Below are 19368 nucleotides of genomic sequence, written 5' to 3' on the forward strand. Positions count from 1 at the left end.
GGCAGTCTGTGGTTTGTGTCTGGCCTCCAGGCAGCTTTCATTCATCCTGCTCTGTATTTAAAAATTTATTACTTGATAACATTTTAAAAAACAAAAGATTTCACATAGGTCAAAATTTCTAGCTTTTGAAAAATGAGAAGATCTGCAAATCTATGCACAAATTCCTGCAGAACAACAATTCTGTGGAGTTGAGTAGCAGCCAGGCTCTTTAGATAGAGCCTGCCCTCACCAGTTCACCAAAATGCACCTCCCCACGTCCCACCCCATGCCCGCGTCACTCACTTACCTTAGCTGCTTGGCCTCTGTAGACGTCTGAGTTGGTGAAGGAAACTCTGGCCTATCATGAGTATGACAAAGCCTGTATGTCCTTTGTCTAGAGTGGTTTATGTGTGTGTGTATTCATTTTTATACATTACAAACATTTACCAAACATCTGTTATGCACTGAACTAAATACAATGAGAGACCCAAAGACAGAAAACCTAGACTTTGCTTTCACAGAAGTTATGCTCTTGTAGGAACTATACCACACACACACATCGTTTATGTGCAAGCTGTAGCGTGATGTAAGCTAAAGCACAGATAGCTAAAGGGTCATGGGGACTCAGAGCTTGATGAGACCACTTCAATCTGAGGGAACATCAAAGAAGGCTTCATTAAACAGGAGGTATTTTTCTAAATTAGTGGCTTTATTTTTCAATGCCTCAAGGACTTAAGAACTTCCTACAGGTTGTGGTTAATGTAGAAACACTTGATCCCGGGTAAATTCCGTTGATATAATTATGATCCCTCGGCAAGACCCTTCTTGCTTGAATAGGTCAGAATTCTAGTTGCAAAGTGGTTCACTTGACCCTGACTTTGGCATACACATCTTCGTACACAAAGTAAATGCATCTTGGATTGCTGAGTGGGTTTTACTCTATTACATTCTTTTTAATGAACTGCATGTTGAAATTTTGTTTAGGATCCATTTGCAGCCCAGTGAGAGACCCTCCCCTTGACTGGGGCGGTCATGTTCTTTGACAATGATAGCAGTAGTCAATAAAATGTTGAACTGTTTTGCCTTGTCAATGACTGCTAGGAAAAAAAAAAACATGGGACCATGGTAAGTTTGATTCAAAGCCAGGCTGAAGTCACTTCCTCTAGTCCCATTTAGGCTCATCTCTTTACTCAGTATTTTCTTTTGCTCTTCTCTTGTTTTCATAATTAGGTGTGGGTTTGAGAAATGTGGGTGGTATAGTGGGAGAGGTGTTGTCCATAAGCCAAAATCGCAGATAATCCAACATCCTGTCACTATGTTTTAAAATCATTTCATAGTAACAGAATGGCTTTCCTGCTTGTATTGGCATTGGGGCAATTTTTAATGAGCTTACGCTTCTGAAAGTATTTGAGTTTAGGGAGGGCAAATGACTCTTCCACTCCCTTCTCCTACGCCTGTGGTAGAGTTTAGTCACGCTGAGCCTACACTCAGCTTCAGAGCCTTCTGAACATGGCACCCGAGCAGGGACTAATCACTCATCAGACTAATCACTCAGGTGCAGATGAAGCTGTTCATCTTCCCTGCAGAGCTGATGGAGGAGGAAGGCAGTCCGAGATGGAATAGTACTGTGAGTGGGGTCATTCATTGAATGTACCATGTGCCACCTCCTGGCTGGGCATTTCACGAAAATTCTCCCTCAATCCCCACTTATTATCGTTCTTATTTTAGAGATGGCAAACTGGCTGTTAAACCAAGCTAAATTACTGGAGTCTGGGGGCAGAAAAAAACAGTTAGCTCCTTCCTAGTAGGCATTAACAGAGAATCAACGAATTGAAGAGTACTCCAAAGGCCCTCCTGACCCTTTAACCTTCTCATTAGACCTGAGGAGCTCCCAGCCTCATTCATCAGCAGCAGCACAGTTCAGTTCTGTCGTTTTTTGGGGCCAGGTCTGAGACGGGCACTAAGATCGTGTCCTGTCTCCCCAGTGCCTACTGTGTCTGACACACCTCAGGTCCTCAGTGGACAACTCATGTGCTAGAGTGAAGGAATGCTTCTCGTCCAGTGATGCTTCTCCCATTCACATGCTGAGGGATATTTGCAAGGAGTCACTGTCACCTCTATAATGTAGTAGAGACTCCTCTCTTTAAAGAAATGTTTATTTTTTTTTCTGATCTCAAAAGTAATATATGCTCATTGTAGAATTATAGAACATTATGGAAAAACTGAAACTATAAAAGAATAAAGAAATTTAGCTTGCTGTTAAAAAGTAACCAAGCATGTCTATATGCACTTTCATGGAAGATATCCATGATAAATTTTTGAGTGATAAAAAGTGAGTTTTAGAACATTAAGTACGTTCTGAATGTAATTCTAACATGACTCCATTTCCCTAACATACAGTAAATGTGAATTTACCTTGGGAAACATCTAAAAGGACATATACCAATACATTCTTGGGTTGAGTGAATCAGTGATGCAGAGTGGAATATGTGAGGGGCCTTTACTTGCATCTTTATATGCTCCTAGATTTTAATCATAATTATTATGTTCTACTTTTATAGTTACAAAATAATTTTTTAATTATAATTTTACGATTAAATAAAGCAACACTAATCTCTGGCATCAGAGATAACCAATGGTAACAAATTATCTTTTCTTCTGATCTTTAAAAAAAATTGGATAGGGGCTGGCCTGGTGGCCTGGTGGTTGAGTTCCTGTGCTCTACTTCGGCAGCCGGGGGTTCACAGGTTTGGATCCCAGGTATGGATCTAGCACTGCTTGTCAAGCCATGCTGTGGCGGCATCCCACATAAAATAGAGGAAGGTTGGCACAGATGTTAGCTCAAGGTCAATCTTCCTCACACACACACAAACACAAATTGGATCAAACTATAGAAAGATTGTTGTTTCAACTTTTTTTCTCTTGCTATATGTTGAGTGCTTTCACATGATGTTAAATATGCCTTAAAACATTATTTTTGATTATTTAATGTTTCATTATTTGAATTTTTCATGATTTAGCTATCCTTCAGGTATAGAACGTTGAGACTGTTTCCAGATTTTCTCAATAATAAAAAGAGCCTCCATAAATATTCTTGTATAGATGTCTTTGTTTGCATCTTTATTTCATTAGGTAAGATTTCTAGAAGTGGAATTACTGGGTCAAAGAATATGAAGATTTTTGATATGCATTGCTGTGGACCCTCATGGCTGGGAATGCTAAGCTTAGTGGCCCCAGATTTCGTGTCATAAGACTGTAGGGGAGGAAAAAGTTTTCCTCAACCCTCTTAGGATCCCTGGCTGAATCTGAAAATTAAACTGACAAATACAGAATAACAGAAGAAAAGTATACAAATTTCATTAAAATTTTTGCATGCACATGGGAAACTTGACAAGAGAATGAAGACCCAAAGAAATGACCAGAGCAGGGAGCTTTTATAGCTTTTAGACAATAAATTTGTGAGGAATTGACGAAACAAAGGGGTTTAGGGCTAGGTGTAGTAAGTGGTAAAGAAGTAACTAGGAATGTTACCACACAAAATGGGGTTCTGTGCTGATGCACATAAACAAACTGATTAATTATGGCATCAGCCTTTGGGGGGAGAAATCAGCCTTTATTCCCAAGATCGATCTGCAGGGAGACGGAGGTCATGTGCCCCCTCAGATTTGTCTCCCCGATTCAGGATTTGGGACAAAATTTAAGAAGTTAGGGACAACAGGCTGGCATGTGGAAATGCTGGTGGGACAGATTTTGATTGGTGGGCTTCAAGCATTTATGGTAAGGCCTTAAGTATTTATGACAGGGTTCCAAACATTTTTGATGAGATGGGGAAGGAATTTTAATACTGGATCTTTCTGAATGAGGGACCCCTTGCTTCTGATAAGAGTCTGACTTTCGAGTTCTGGTCATGTCCCTGTTCTTGGGTTCCGTGGGGAGGAGGATCTTTAGTTATGAGGTCATTTCAGGTCACAATTTCTTCTTTTACACATGCTCTGGCTACGTGACTTTGCAGTTTTTCTGAAAGACAATTCTTAATCACTCTGTCCACAAGGGATGGGTTCGCTTGAACTAGTCCTGGAGGGCCTGCGATTACAGAAAGTTAAGGGTTAGTTTAACTAGGTTTGTACAGATTTCTCTACCCCAAATTCTCTGTCTCTGGTGATAAGAATGTCTTCCCTCCTTCTCGTGCAGGGAGGGTACCTTTTACATGGGAGGTTTGTCTCCTGCTTTCAGAAGGGCAAAGGAAGGTCAGAGTGTTCTTCTTGCACTAGCTGTTTTTAAGTGCCTTTAATTCAAAATAATCAATATGCCAAAGTGTCATATTTTGGGGTGACATGTTCTGTGACCCTTCAGTAGACGCATAAGATGGCATGCCTGCAGACGGGCTATCATTATATACTTCCCATAGGACTGGGTGTGTGAAGGCCAACCATTGCTACATCATCTGGCCTCACAGGAGGGATACCACGCTGGGGATGATGGAAAAGTTCTCATCAAGAACCCTGAAGTGTGTCCTTAATAGCAGTGTTGTCTTGATGCTGGAGGTACAAAGACAGAATTTCTATTTTGATCTTCCTATGACCTGGCCGGACCCATTTTCCTGAATCTCTTAACTAGTCTTCTGTTAGACTAAAGATTCTTCTGTTTATTTAAAAAAGTTTCCTAACCACTTTACATTTTTGACCGTCTGTTTTTCAAAAGCTTTGTCAGCATTGTCATTTTAAAACAAGCTCTGCCATTTGGTAAGAATATTATTTAGTATTTCAATACTTGCTGGATTATATATGAGGTTGAAGTTTTATACATATGCTTGTTGATAATTGATATTTCTAAGAGTCGAGTATTTAAGCTCTTTGTTTTCTCACTGGAGATTTTTCTTACTGATCTATAAGAACTAATTATATATCATAGATACTTGTCTTTTGTCTGTTGTAAACATTGCAATTATTTTGTTTTAATGATTGTCTATTGATTTTATTTACAATGTTTCATGATATATGGAAATTTAAATTTTTATGTAACAAATTCTATTAAAATGTTCCTTTGTGCTTTCAGCTTTTATGCTTCTAAAGTCTCTCTCTGTCAATATCCACTACATAATCTTTTTTCTCTGGGTCTTGCTTATTTTTCGCATTTCACTCTATAATCTACTTGGATTTCATTTTGATGTATGTGTGAGACGAGTATCTAACTTGACATATTTTCCCCAAAATAATCCACTTCCTCACTTCCAACCATCTACCCCATTGCCCAGGGAGCTGGATCACAAGTATAGATAATTAATTGAAAAGGAAGAAGTACTCTCAAAAGACCACCTCTTGTAGTGCCCACCATGCTAGAGAAGGGGTGCCCACTTTGCTTTTGTCCTTCAGAATCACTTCATACACCACTGAGTTTTCTGAAAAGAAAGTTTTTCAGGCTGCCCTGAGTCATAATTAATTCTAGACCATAAATAGTGGTACTTGTCTTCTTTATGATTCTGACTATTATTTTTCTGGTATAAGATATGATATTTTTTGTTTTGTTTTAATTCCAATAGTCACTCATGATACTCTTTTCAAAAGAGGTGGATAAAATTGACTTCCAGCTTCCCCTGTGCCCTGGAATAGAAGCCATGCTTTCGTGATAAATTGCACAGAAAAAAGGCAGCTGGAGTTGCTTGAACCGAAATGAGAGTGGCTTCTGGCTCCGCTTCAGTGACTTTGTTCCACATTTCTTTCTGAACTCTCAGACAAAAGCGATAATGAGAGTTTAAGCTCCAGACTTGTGCCATCAGCTATTTATTTTCCTTAGACTATTTTAATTCCTATGGGGCATCAATTTCAGCCACTAGGAACAGCACTTTCATGGTGGTTTTTCCTGGGGTGGAAGTAATCAGAGGGTAAAAATCCAAGGTTTGCTGTATATTCCAGCTATGATCCAGTGTGTTTTCATCATTTTGAAATGACTAAAGGTGCAAGGAAAGCTTAATGGGAGTGAGATGAAGGATAGAAAGAAGGTATTCTTCAATTTACTGCAACTCAACCATTCTTATAATATAATATTTATGATCCTTGTGGACGCTGCTCCTCTGATCTTTCCATTTCTCTGGATTCTCCTCTGCTTCACTGTAGAGGCCTGGCATGTGCACCGTGGTTCAAGCTATTAGACTTTAGCAAAGTTGTGTGTGTGTTGCCCACAAATGTGGAACCCATAAGAACTGAGGATTCCTTCAGTGGCATCCTTCCTTGAAGTAGGTAAAGAGTAGTTTGGTCAGAGGGAGTGGTGAGGGCCAAGAGTAATGCTTTTCTAACTCTTTTTAAAGTATTAAGACTATTTTTCCAAAGTGTTATAAAAATAACAATTTTAGTTACTACACGAGGCTTGGGATACAGATAATACCATATTTACTTATTTGTTAAGCCAAATCAAATCTGGCTCCCGCTTCTTCTTGCCAATATTGATGGAAAGTCCACGCTTTCTCCTGCTTTCTCTGCTGTCTTGGCTCCCTGCCGTGGCCTCACAATTTGTCAGGGGTGGCTGGTTTCTGCCGGCCCCACTTCCTTTTTTTCCATCTCAGCCACAAAGCATCTTTGCTGAGGTTTCTGAGGCTGTGTGCTTCACACCAGGTCCTGACAAGCACCCTGTTGCCAGCCCCTGATGAGGACTGGCTTGCCTCAGAGAGGTGGTGCTTCGAGAAGCACATCTTCCATCATCTTTTTATTCAAGTCCAGGGGATTCTATATCTCACAGGAGTCTGGAAGCTTCTTTTGCCAATCTTCAAGACATAAAGACTCCATCTCTTTCCTCTTTAGGTGTTTCGACTTAGTTTCAACATTGCCTAGAACTTTGAACTTCAGACATCTCCTTAGGAGATTTCATTAGGTTAATCTCCTGCTCCAGGCTCTTGGTAGGGGATGGTAATGGGAATGGAGGAAGAGCTAGCAAAAAGGCCTTTTTTCTTACAACCTGGAGGATTGGGAAGTATAGACCTAGGGAATAGGGCCTGGGCACTCTCCTGAGATGTGTGACTAATAAATTTTTTGTTTCTCTATAATAGATTATCTGTGATAAAAAAAGAAAAAAAGCCCCAGTTTATTTTTTTTAAGTACGCCATACTATTATATTAAATTTTCAACAAATCACCATGCTGAACTGTCATGACATGTGGACTGCTAATATGCACAACAGACATAATTGGACATGCTGCGGTATAAGTGGAATGGGGGCTTGAAGCCCTTCCCACCCATTGTTCTCTCAACGTTTCAAGGGTTTCTGATCTACCTTGAGGAGCCCAGGAGGGTCCATGGATCTCAATTTAAAAAATATTACTCTGGGGGCCGGCCCCATGGCCTAGTGGTTAATTTCAGTATGCTCCGCTTCAGTGGCCTGGGTTCATGGGTTCAGATTCCATGCGTGGACCTACAGCGCTTGTCACTGTGGCAGCTCACATACAAAATAGAGGGAGGTTGGCACAAATGTTAGTAGCTCAGGGCAAATCTTCCACAGCAAAACAAACAAACAAACAAAAAAAACTATTACTCTGACATGAAGATAACTTCTCTTCACATCCACACAGACCTATTAAGACATTTTGATCTATAAGAATAGTTAAAGAGGGGCAGATCCAACACACACTAGCCACCTTGGGTGCCCTTTGTAACGTGGTACTGTGGAATATTTTAGACAGTAGAAGGATTCATCTAGAGCGTCCGCTTTCTAAATAACACCCACAAAGAATAAGGATGTCCTCTGAAGCATGTTAGTTTTCCTTAACAGAAGCACATACCTTCTGTAGTGTACTTTCTGTACATCAGGCTGAGTTTATGCCCAATAACTGAAATTTATGGAGTACTTACCATGTGCCAGGCACTTTCAAACACATCATATATAGTATTAATTTATTTTTACTTTTAAATACTTATATGTGCCGGGTATTGGTCTAAGAACTTAATGAACATTAACTCATCCAGTCTTCAAAAGAAACCTCTACATAAATACTATTATTCATCCCCATTTTCCAGATGAGGAAATTAAGGCACAGAGAGGTGAGGCGAATTACTCAAAGTCACACATGTAACCAGTGGCGGAGTTAGGATGAGAAGAGTGACCTCTGGCTCCAGAGTTAAGATTCTTTACCTCTCTACTATGTTATCCCATGACACAAAGCTGTTCATTTAGTCCTCCCTGGGAGGCAGGTAATGAAGCTCCATTTTACAGATGGTGACACTGAGGCCCAATACATTTAATTAATTTGCGTAAAATCATACTACTGCTAAGGGACAAATTGTGAATTCAGCCCAGGTATTCAGAGTCCATAGCCTGTCTGAATGGCAGTAATTGAATCTTCAAAAGGTCAATTTGCCAAGATCATGCTGCTGGTAAGGGCAGACCCCAGAAGCACACCTTGGTTTGTCACCCTTTAATGTCAATGAATATATAATAAAGTATGAGTTTATGTAAATATGTTAGAAACCTATTTAAAATATTTTTCCCGTTTGTAAGCAATAATGATAATATGAATGATGAGCATGTTAAAATTGGGAATATTTTGAATTAAAATAACTTTTAGAGCTTTCTAATGGTATTTGGGTGCCATTTCCCCTTTGTTATTTCCTCTCCCTAACTGGCCTCTTTTGGTCCAGGTCTGTGGCACACCATGTCCTTGGAAAGGAAGAAAGAAAAGCTCAGCAGATGAGAAGAGTTAGAGTAGGTTTAGGCTGTAGTGCTTCTGAGATACCGAAAGAACAGTTAGCATCCGAAATAGTTATATTTTTCCTTTAAGCCCGAGAGATGGGGAAAAGCAGCAGCATATTCAACGTAGACTTTAAGCAAAGGAATTGAGGCAAAAATGCCAGGTGATCATGGCCAAACAGTCCTGATTTGCTGAGAATTAAAAACTGGAAGGGACGATAAACAGTTTGAGAGTGGTTTAGACCTAGGCATGGAAATGAGGCTCTATCTTGTCTGACAAATCTATTTGACTGACAATGATTCCTGGAGAATTAGGTGGAGACAGATTCAGAGACCAAGTCCACACTTAATAAGAAAGAGTCCTGTGATTGCTTACCAATGGCTGCCAAGTTTCTGGAAGGTGAGGGAGGTAAAAAAGATACCACACACTCACCATTCTCTGATTTAGAATGTGGCTTCTTACAGGAGTAAAGAAAAGACCTTTTCTGAGATGAGACTGAATAAGATCATAATGTCCCAGAAAGAACAAGACTTTCTAGTGCTGGCTCTCCCCACTCCACATTCCTAATATGCGCTTGGTTGAGCAGTAGTTGAAGATGAGATTAAAATTGTTTTAATTCATCTGACACGTTAACTTAGTAGCATTATTTTCAATTCTATAAAGACCATAGACTGATGTCTTGTGAATTCAAACACACAGGGTCAGAAACACAAGCTCTTCTTTGAGGAAACTTGCTTATTGCTGAAAGACATTGGTGAGTAAGGGATGTAGGTTTCATGGTGCATAAATTACTCCCTGCTCATAAACTAGGTCCTTGCGGAGTTTCATTAATCCTTTCATGTCACTCCTGTACTGTTTATTCTTTCTAGATATCTCAGTAAAGAGTTAGCTAGTATATTAATTTTTATTTATTTCACACATATTTTTAGTTCCTACTACGTGCAAAGAACTGTTGATTGGTATGTCCGTAAAATCATGAGACATGAGTTACACTTATGAGGAGCTTACTCTCTAGTTGGGAAACAAGGGTGACACAAATGGAAACCTAAACAATATAAGCAGCAATGTAGAAAAATCGCCATGTAAATAACATGGGTAGTAAGACCTGTAGGAGTCCAGTAGGGACTTGGGTGCTTAGGAAATGCTTCTCAATGAAGATAAAAATGAAACATCGATAAGAATGCAATAGAGAGAAATAAGGAAAAGTACATTTCTATTTGAGTTGGGATGGGAAGAGGGTTTTGTGTTGGGAAATAGGCGAAGATTTAGAAAGTCTTATCTGGTGCCTTCTGGCAATTTTTGGATATGTTCAGGGCTAAATAGAGTCCACGGCTCTGTGGAACTTCAAAACTCTTCTAGTGTCTTAGGGTTAACTCTGAAGATCTCATTTCCCTTGAAGCACATCCCTAAAACTTGTCCTGATGACAGCTCGTGCTTCAGGATTTCCTCAAATCAGCATTTCTTCAAACTGCTTTAAAGTATGCCAATACTTTAGATATTAGATTTTCTGTTTTGAGAAACCAGTGCTAGCCATAGTTTTCTTTTTAACATGCATTATAAATAGGTCAGAAAGAAAATACTAATATATAAATACGTATAGTTTCCATTTTTATGTAACAATATATATTCATATAAAGAATGTCATTAAGTTGCAGAAGAGACCACCTAATGCATGAATGCCTGATGTTCAAATTTTTTTATGGGTTGCATTTACCAATTTGAGAATTGTGTTGACGTATGTTGTCTGTCTACTGGTTGCTGGACTGTTATGTATCTTGTTTTACAATGTAGATACATACTTGTGATAGTTATTTATTGACTATTAAACATTTATACTGCACCAACTTGTTCCCGTGCATCTCTTGCTAATAGAAGGTATCTTTATATGGAAATTAGAACATACTCATTCTCAAACTGTTTTAAATTGAAACAGCCAGAAGGAAGAATACTTCAATGTAAAGATAGCAGTTAGGATCTTCAATTTCTTTAGAAAATAGGAACTGGACTCTCTGTGTCTAGTTAGCTATTTTTAGAGCAATATTATTCAAGAATATCAAAATATTTTAGAACATATCATTCTTTCCTTTGAAAATGTACCTGCGTAGAACAAAATTTTCATACTATTTGTCAGTTAGTAACAGACTTGGTGCTACTTCTGACGGGAGAATTTGACCTATCAGTAGTTTTCCTCATATGAAAAAAATACGTCACCTATAGCCCCACTCCCTGTGTATACCTGGAATCTATGAATTGAACTTATTTTGAAAAAGGATCTTGCAGATGTAATTAATCTTAAGATCTTAAGATTAGGTTACACTGGATTTAGGATGAGCCCTAAATCCAATGACATGTATCCTTATAAGAAGAAGAGATGACACAAAGAAACAGAGAGAAGTATGTCTTCCATATGAAGACGCAGGCAGAGACTTAAGTTATGCAGACTTAAACCAAGGAACACTAAGGGTTGGCAGCAGCCGCTAGAAGCTAGGAGAGAGGCATGGATTCTCCATCAGAGCCTCTAGAGGGAACTAACCCTGCCAGCACCTTGATTTTGGATATCTGGTCTCCAGAACTCTCAGAGAATTAATTTCTGTTGTTTTAAACCACCAAGTTTGTGGTAATATCTTACAGCAGCCCTAGGAAACCAGTATCACCTATTCCTTCCTTTCTTCCTCCCTTTCCTTTTTTCTTCCTTCCTTCCTTCTTTTCTTATCTCATTCATTCACTCAACAAACTTTGAGTGCCTACTATGTGATAGGCAGTGGGCTAGAGAAATTAGGGATATAACAATAAGAAAAAGACACAAGAATATTGTTTTAAAAACATTTTGCTTTATGATACCATTTTGGGGGTGTACAAGGTCTCTCTTAGCTTTTTTTATGGTGAGTCCTTGTGGCCTCTTCTGCATTCACATCAGCATCTGAACATGTTCCCGCCAGAAGTCATTTGACATGTGAGTGCTAACTTACTTGACTTTACTTGTGTCAAGTGTTCTGAAAAAGTCATATTGGTTCTCGAGTACGAATCATCCTCCCCACTGAAGGCGTTGGCTAGCCTTGGGAGTGAGTGCCTTTCTCTGCGCCCACCATGATGCTCTCCAAGCTCGCAGGGCTCTCATGGTCCAGGACCACCTACTGTGGCCCCATGTCAGGGTTTACCTTCTCCCATTTGGCCTCATCTTAGAATTCCTTGCATCTCCCTTCCCCACCAAAACTTCTATTTCCTCAGCTACCATGCTCTTTGGATCTTCCAGCTAACCAAATAAAATCCAAACTCCTTATCATGGCTTACAAGCACTAAATTATCTGGGTTACGTCTCCTACTATCCCCCTCCTTGCTCACTAGGCTTCAGATGCACTGCTTTCCTTGATGTTCCTCCAAGATTCCAATTGTGCTCCTGCTTCAGCGAGTTTATACTTGCTTCTTTTCTGCCAGGATGCCTCTTCTTGAGACAATCTCATGGCTCATTCTCTCACTTCATTCAAGCCTCTGCTTAAATGTTACCTCTTCAGAGAGAACTCTGACCACCCCATTCCCTATGCTCCTTTATCCGTCCTCATGGCACTTACCATTACCTTAGATTAAAGCATATATTTATTGATGTGCTTATTGTGACCTACAATGACCTAGAATGTGTTTTTTATCTGCTGCATTTCCAGCCCCTAGAGCTGCAGAGGGCACATAGTAGGCATTCAATAAATATTTGTGAGTGAATGAATGAAGTGAGAACAGGCTAATGTGATGAAACAGTGGAATCCCAGGACACCTGTTGTCCCTCTGTGGTAACATAGTTGCATTGTAGTAGTGTCTTCCTGGTGACTTCTTCTTAATCTACATCACAACTAGCATTTACAGTTTGCAAAGCTTTTTTGAAAGTCCAAATACCACATTGCTCAAAACAACCCCATTTTTAAAGCTGAGGAAATTGAGATGCAGTGAGGCCAAGAGACTTAGCAGCTTAGGTCTCACAACTAGTTAATGACAGAGCTGAAATTCAAACCTTGGTTTCCAGATTTCAAGTCCAGGCATCAAAAGCAGCAATGGCCACAACGACAGCAAGTAACAAAAAGCTTCTACTATGATGGGGAAGTTCTTAAAGGGGAAGTTGCTATACTGTGCAGAGGGGGGTTATGGGTAGTATTTCATGTGATGGTGGTCTGGTTATCACTAAGTCCACCATACAGGGGCTCATTTATTTCTTCAATGCTTAAAATATATCCCTAATGGTTGGGCACGAGTGCTTTTGCCTTTTGGGGTTGATGATGTCACTGCATCGTCCACGGGCATATTTGCCATCATGGCGCTGTCTTGCTCATGGACAAGAAGAGCAGCAGCAGCCCACATGAATGACAGCAGCAGCTAACATCCATTGACCAGAGACTTCGCATCCCTTTCTTCTAATCCTTACAACCACCCCAAGATATTACTTTATGCATCTTTATAAGTGAGAAAAAAGACCTGGAGAGATTGGTGACTTTTTCAAAATCATAATATCAAAGCAGCATCGCTAATATTTTAATCCCAGTCTAATGCTAAGGCTGGACTCCATACCCTGTGTTAAAATTTTGATCCTTTAGAAATAGACTCAGTGCTGGTCACTGCAGATGCTGGTACAATACAAATATTTATACCAACAGGCCTTGACAACTACAGTTGCATATTCAATGGCAAAATTTTTCACAGTCTGTACCTGGACATGCACACTTCATGTTTCATGAGTATTTCTTAAAGTTCTTCTTATAAGTAAAATTTGGGGTGCTGGGCTGCAAAAAGGTAAAGCATTTGCCAATTTGTAGATTAAAATTCTCTTATTTTTTTCCCCAGTTGCAAAAAAGGTGAAATCTTGTTGAGTATCTGTAGGTTTCAGAGAATGAATATATTTTGGCCTAAAATATATCATAGTTGGATAAAACTTATCCAGAGAAATGTTTTGATTTTTATTGTTGCTCAGATTCTGTCTGTTCACATCAGATAGGGGACTTAAGCCATTTATAATTAGATCCTTGATCCTGTTACTGGATCTTGGCAAACTTAGACGAGGCGGTGAAAAATAAGCCTTCATTTATGGTAGAACAGCCTTTGCATAAATGGGAAGAGGAGCCTGATCAAACAGAAACTGAGAGCATCAGAGAGAGATTCAATAATGAGGAGCTGGGGGTGCAGCAATACACGTCTTGTTTATTAGGTGATATTTGTGTATTCCATTTTAAAAACAAAGCAACAGGAATTGAAGCCTAGCTAGCTGCCAAGCCATGTTTCCAGGGGCAATGATCATTATTTTGGTTGCCAACCATACCAATCTTGAGGAACAATGCACAGATTATATTAATATCATACCTGAGGAAGAGCAGAATGAGTGTTTCTTACATCCTCTCCTCTTTGTCCTCACAACCCACGCTGATCCACTTCTTTCTTTATTTTTATTAACTCGTATAAAATATTCCTAATTTCATGGAATCATTTGATTGAGTTACAGAGAATCAAAATAAATTATCATATATTACTTATGACTCTTGACCTAGACTTTCTACTGTATTTTCACACAAAAAATATAGCAAATCTTATACCAATTTTTTTTTTAGGGTAAATTTTATCCTGGAGGTATGAAGTACAGGAATAGTAGAAATGAGACAAGTTCTATGTAATTTCTGAGGTTCTTCTTTCCTTTTCTAGCTTGAACAACCTTGAATTTGAGTTTTTTTGTGTGTGTTACTATAGGTACCCTCTGTAACTAAGACGCAAGGCATATCAAACCAATGAGATCAAACAAGACCAGAGATGGACTTGGTTATTAGACTGTTAGGTTACTACAGTCAGGACTTTCTATCTAGTTCTTTGAGGTCTTGGAAATCAGCTTGGTCTTTTGAAGGTATGGCTTTAGGAAATGGAGAATGTCCAACTGTTTCCAGAAGCAAAAGTGAAAGATTAGACCAGAGCTGTCCAATAAAACTTTCTGCAATGATGGAATGTTCGATATCTGTGCTCTTCCACTACAATAGCTGCTAATTACACGTGCTTATTGAGCATTTGAAGTGTGGCTAGTGTGACTGAGGAACTGAATTTTTAATTTGACAGAACTTATTTAAGTTTAAATGTAAATAGCTATGTTTGTGGCTAGTGGCTCCTGTTAGTGCGGATTTAGATTGCCATCATTCCCATGAACATGTATGCTCTAAGATGAATAATTGGAATTCTCACACCTAAATTAAGTGTGAAATGGTCAAATTTACTTTTTGCAAATGAAGATGCATATCATGGAGGCAGTTTGATGAAAACTATAAGTCTAGTTCTTTGCAGGACCCCGGGATGAGTCTGTTATCCAAGTTGTCTTCATTTTCATCTAGGTTGGTGAGTATGTGAGTCTCTATGTGATTGTGATTTCTGGGATACTATGGCAATTTGCTACTAGAAACTCTCCTACACTGAAATTTACTTGCATCCAAAATTTTTAATCAATAAGCTACACTCTTATCTGTTTTTTTAATCCTTTCACATAATGATTATATCCTGTGACTTACCCCAAAAGTTTTCCACAGAAAACAAGTAAACAACCTTCTCAAGATTAAAGTTTTTCAAATAAAAGGAAGATATTGCTGTTTGTCAACAAATAGAAATTCTATGTGTTAGTCATTAGGGCTTCCCAGTTCCCTCCCTTCTAGTTCAGTAATACTTCCAAGCCCTGCTATGCTCAGGTGGAATTGTGTGACCATTCTGGCCAATGAGTCACGAGAAGAAGCTATGCATGCCACTTTCACGTCAAGCATTTAACTGCTGATGCAAGGCACTTTGGAGCTCTTTTTTATTTGGCATGGCTACTGGCAATGTTCAAAATGGTGCCTGTTCTATCAACTTGGGACCCTGATGACTAAGACAAGCAGAGACCTCTTGGCAACTTGCACTGGACATATACTATGGTAAAGAAATAAATCTTTGATATTCCAAGCCAGCAGAATGTAACATATCTAATTGCAGAGCTAAAGCAGGGAATGTGAATAGAAGATAGATGTCGGTCAAAAAAGCAACAGAACTCAGAGAGGCATGAATTAGCTTGAAGTTGAATTCAACTGATCTCATGTTTGTCAACAGCCTGCATGACACTGGATGAGGACATCCAGAAAGCTTGGAAACTTCTGTGAATAAGGCAATTTGTAAAGCCCTGGATGAAATACTTTCTAAACAAATATCAGCGCAGTTTTTATTTGTAGAGTAAAAAAAGTTGCTGAGTGTCAATGATGGGGCCCAGCACCTTCAAAATAAATTGTTCCCTCGTTTAAGGGCCATGTGGAGGATGCCTTGATCTGTGGCCAAGATCAATTGAAGAGAGGATGCTGGACTGGCAGAGTTATGTTTTGATGTGCAGTTGTCAATTCTGAAGAGTAACCTGAGCAATGGAAAGAAGACAAACAGCTGGAGGTAAGATGCTGGCAAAGATATGCATTTAATTTCGTGTGATTACCATTTCTCACCCTGAAGCTTAAGCTTGAAATTTGTGTAACAATCCTCTATTGGTAAATCTAATAGTCTCTAAGGTCATATGCTGATAATATCAGGTTCTTTTTGTCTTAAACCCCAGTTTCATTAATATGACCTCTTAAAGGAATCACTTAAATTATTCTTTTCAATAAGAAAACTCAAAAAAATCATTTTGTACCACATTCAGTTCTTCAGGTCCAATATACTCTTAGTAATTAATTACTATCAATAATGCTAATTAATAATAATAAATTATTAATATTAATTACTAGGACACTATTACTAACAGTGCCAATTATAACAACAAAAATAATAATAATAGAAATTATTGGCTCCTATTTTAATGCTCTTTCTATTTCCCTGGTACTGTAGTAAATGTTATATATGAATTACCTCATTTAATCCTAGTGATGCTCTGATTTATATTTTAAAGAAGAGGAAACTGTCTCTGAAAGTTCAGACAACTTGCTGCAGGACCAGAAGCTGGCAAGTGGTAGAGCTCCTATTTGAAGTTGTGGCTGTATGAATCCAAAGACTATGTTCTCAATTCTATGTATTACACTGCTTTTTAGGGCTAAGGTTTAGAGTATCAACTTAAATATGATGTGTACCTTGATTGTGTTTAGTTAAACGTTTTACATAAGGGTGTCACAAATTAAAAATAATTGAGATATGGTGTCAAGATGGCAGCGTAGGTGGACTCTGAGCTCACCTCCTCCCCTGGACACAACAAATTTACAACTACTCTTGGAACAATTACCCCTGAGAGGGAATTAAGAACTGGATAAAAAGAACCCCCACAACAAGGGACAGTGCTAACTGAGGTGGAAGAGGCATAAATTCCTTTCTTGAGAGAAAAATGCCACCTTTTAGCCATGGCACTTCATGGTCAGCTGGGAGCCATCCTAAGGTATGAAGCCTTTCCTGGAGGAGTGAGGGATTTGAGCACGAGAGTGTTACCACAATAAGCAGCTTTTGGACTCAGCACAACAGAGACAAGGGTAATAATATCTGGCTTTTCTGGCTATTAAGTATGATATGGAATACCCCCAGGAAAGCTATTGGACTTAAGGGGGAAAAAGTCCTGCTCTTAAAGGGCCCAGGCACAAATTCACCCATTTCAGAAAGCAACCTAAAATCACCAGAAAGAAAGGTGCACAGTCCTTTGGTGAAAAGAGACTGACTTGATGGGTTCTGAGTGCATCTCAGGGAGAGGTGACACCTCTCATGGGTCTGAGACATTGGCAGTAGCCATTGCTGTGACCTAAGACAGGCATGCTGTCACAGATGCTGGCAGACATCATTGGTGTACTTCCCCTGACCTGTTAGCCCAGGGGTCTGCCTCACATGATATAGCACCAATTTAATCCAGCTCAGCCAGGGCAGGAAGGTTGCCCTAAGGACTGGCCCTACCCAACAGCCCAATGACAAGCCCTTAGGCAACTTGTGGGCCCACATAGGTAGGGTGCCTGGAAACTCTGCAACTGGGCAAGTGGGTCCACCTCTGTGGGACAGGTCATGTGCATGTGGGATAGATCTGCATTGATGAAGTGTGTGGGACCTCTGCAGTGGGGCGACTGGGTCTGCTTCAGTGGGTTGGGGTGTGCCCATGGGGCAGGACTGTGTTGATGAGGTGTGTGACCCTGTGGGCATGTGGCTTGTCAGCTGAGAAGACTTGTGCTTCTCAAATAGCCACATAGGGGATCAGCCCCACCTTCCAAAGCCTGAAACTTTTGGGTGCTCCCAATCCTGGGACTGGACCCAATCAGCTGCAATCCTGGGAGAGCTGACAACAGCTTTGCAGGCCAGAGTCCTAGAGCAATTGTAAGCCCCTGAGCCTAGCAACCAGTCACACTGGGAGCCTACTCACTTAACAGAAAAACTGCAACAGGAATTTGCTATTAGACCTTGCAGCCAACTGTGCTGGAGGTCCCCACACCTGATAGTGGTTGAAGGGACCATAACAGTCACACATAGCTGAGCATTACACTCAGCTGGCCAGGGGTACAGCCTAGCCTCCCAGGAACCTCCAGAAAGAGCAGCCCTGCTACAACAGAAGGACACAGGTAGTCCATACAAGGGACACTCCTGGAACATTTGGAACTGGTGATGAGAGGGAAGCACACTGCTGGGCATCATAAGGCATTTCTTACATAAGGCCACCTCTCCAAAATTGGGAGACATAGCTGACCTACCTAATACATAGATACAAGTACAGGGAAAGAGGCAAAATGGGAAGACAAAGGAATAAGTTCCAAGTAAGGTAAGAGGATTAAACCACAGGAAAAGAACTAAACAAAACAGAGATAAACAGTCTACCTGACAAAGAGTACAAACTAATAGTCATAAGGATACTCACTGATCTTGGGAGAAGAATGGATGAACTCAGTAAGAACTTCAACAAAGAAGTGGAAAATATAAAGATGAACCAATTGGAAATGAAGAATACAATAGTTGAAATGAAAAATTCATTAGAGGGACTCAATAGCAGAGTAGATGATACAGAAGAATGGATCATCAAGCTGGATGAAAGACTAGAAGAAATCATCCAAGCTGAACAGATAAAAGAAAAAGAATTAAAAAGAATGAGGACAGTCTAAGGGAACTCTGGACAACATCAATTGCACTAACATCCATATTATAGGTGTCCCTGAAGGAGAAGAGAGAGACAAAGGGGCAGAGAATCTATTTGAAGAAATAATAGCTGAAAACTTTCCTAACATAAGGAAAGAAACAGACATCCAGGTATAGGAATAAAAGCGAGCACCAAACAAGATAAATCCAAAGAGGACCACACTAAGACACATTATAAGTGAAATGTCAAGCATCAAAGATAAAGAGAGAATCCTAAAAGCTGCAAGAGAAAGGCAACAAGTTACATACAAAGGAAACCCAATAAGGCTATCAGCTGAAACCTTACAGCTTTCTTCTCGGCAAAAACCTTACAGGCTAGGAGTGGCGTGATATACTTAAAGTGCTAAAAGGAAAATACCTACAGCCAAGAATACTCTACCCAGCAATGTTATCATTCAGAATGGAAGGAGAGATAAAGAGTTTCCTAGACAAGCAAAAACTAAAGGCAAGATACTAGCCTTATAAGAAATGCTAAAGGGACTTATTTAAGTGGAAAAGAGAAGACCATGAATAGGAAAAAGAGAATTATCAAAACAAACAAGCAATAAAATCACTGGTAAAGGCAAATATACAGTAAAGGTAGTAGATCAACTACCTGGGAAGCTAAT

The 19368-nt window shown here is 39.6% G+C and overlaps 1 protein-coding gene across 2 annotated transcripts in view; it reads left to right on the forward strand.

Moving 5' to 3' along the window:
• The window catches only part of COLEC10 (collectin subfamily member 10), a 432391-nt gene that overhangs the window by 74392 nt on the left and 338631 nt on the right, over positions 1–19368 (forward strand). For both annotated transcript variants that reach the window (XM_070221752.1, XM_070221751.1), the window contains exon 2: positions 15929–16066. The gene's annotated coding sequence lies outside the window, so the exon portion shown is untranslated. The remainder of the gene's footprint in view (positions 1–15928; positions 16067–19368) is intronic.

Source organism: Equus caballus, chromosome 9 (assembly GCF_041296265.1).
Source record: "Equus caballus isolate H_3958 breed thoroughbred chromosome 9, TB-T2T, whole genome shotgun sequence".
Classification (NCBI taxonomy): Eukaryota; Metazoa; Chordata; class Mammalia; order Perissodactyla; family Equidae; genus Equus; species Equus caballus.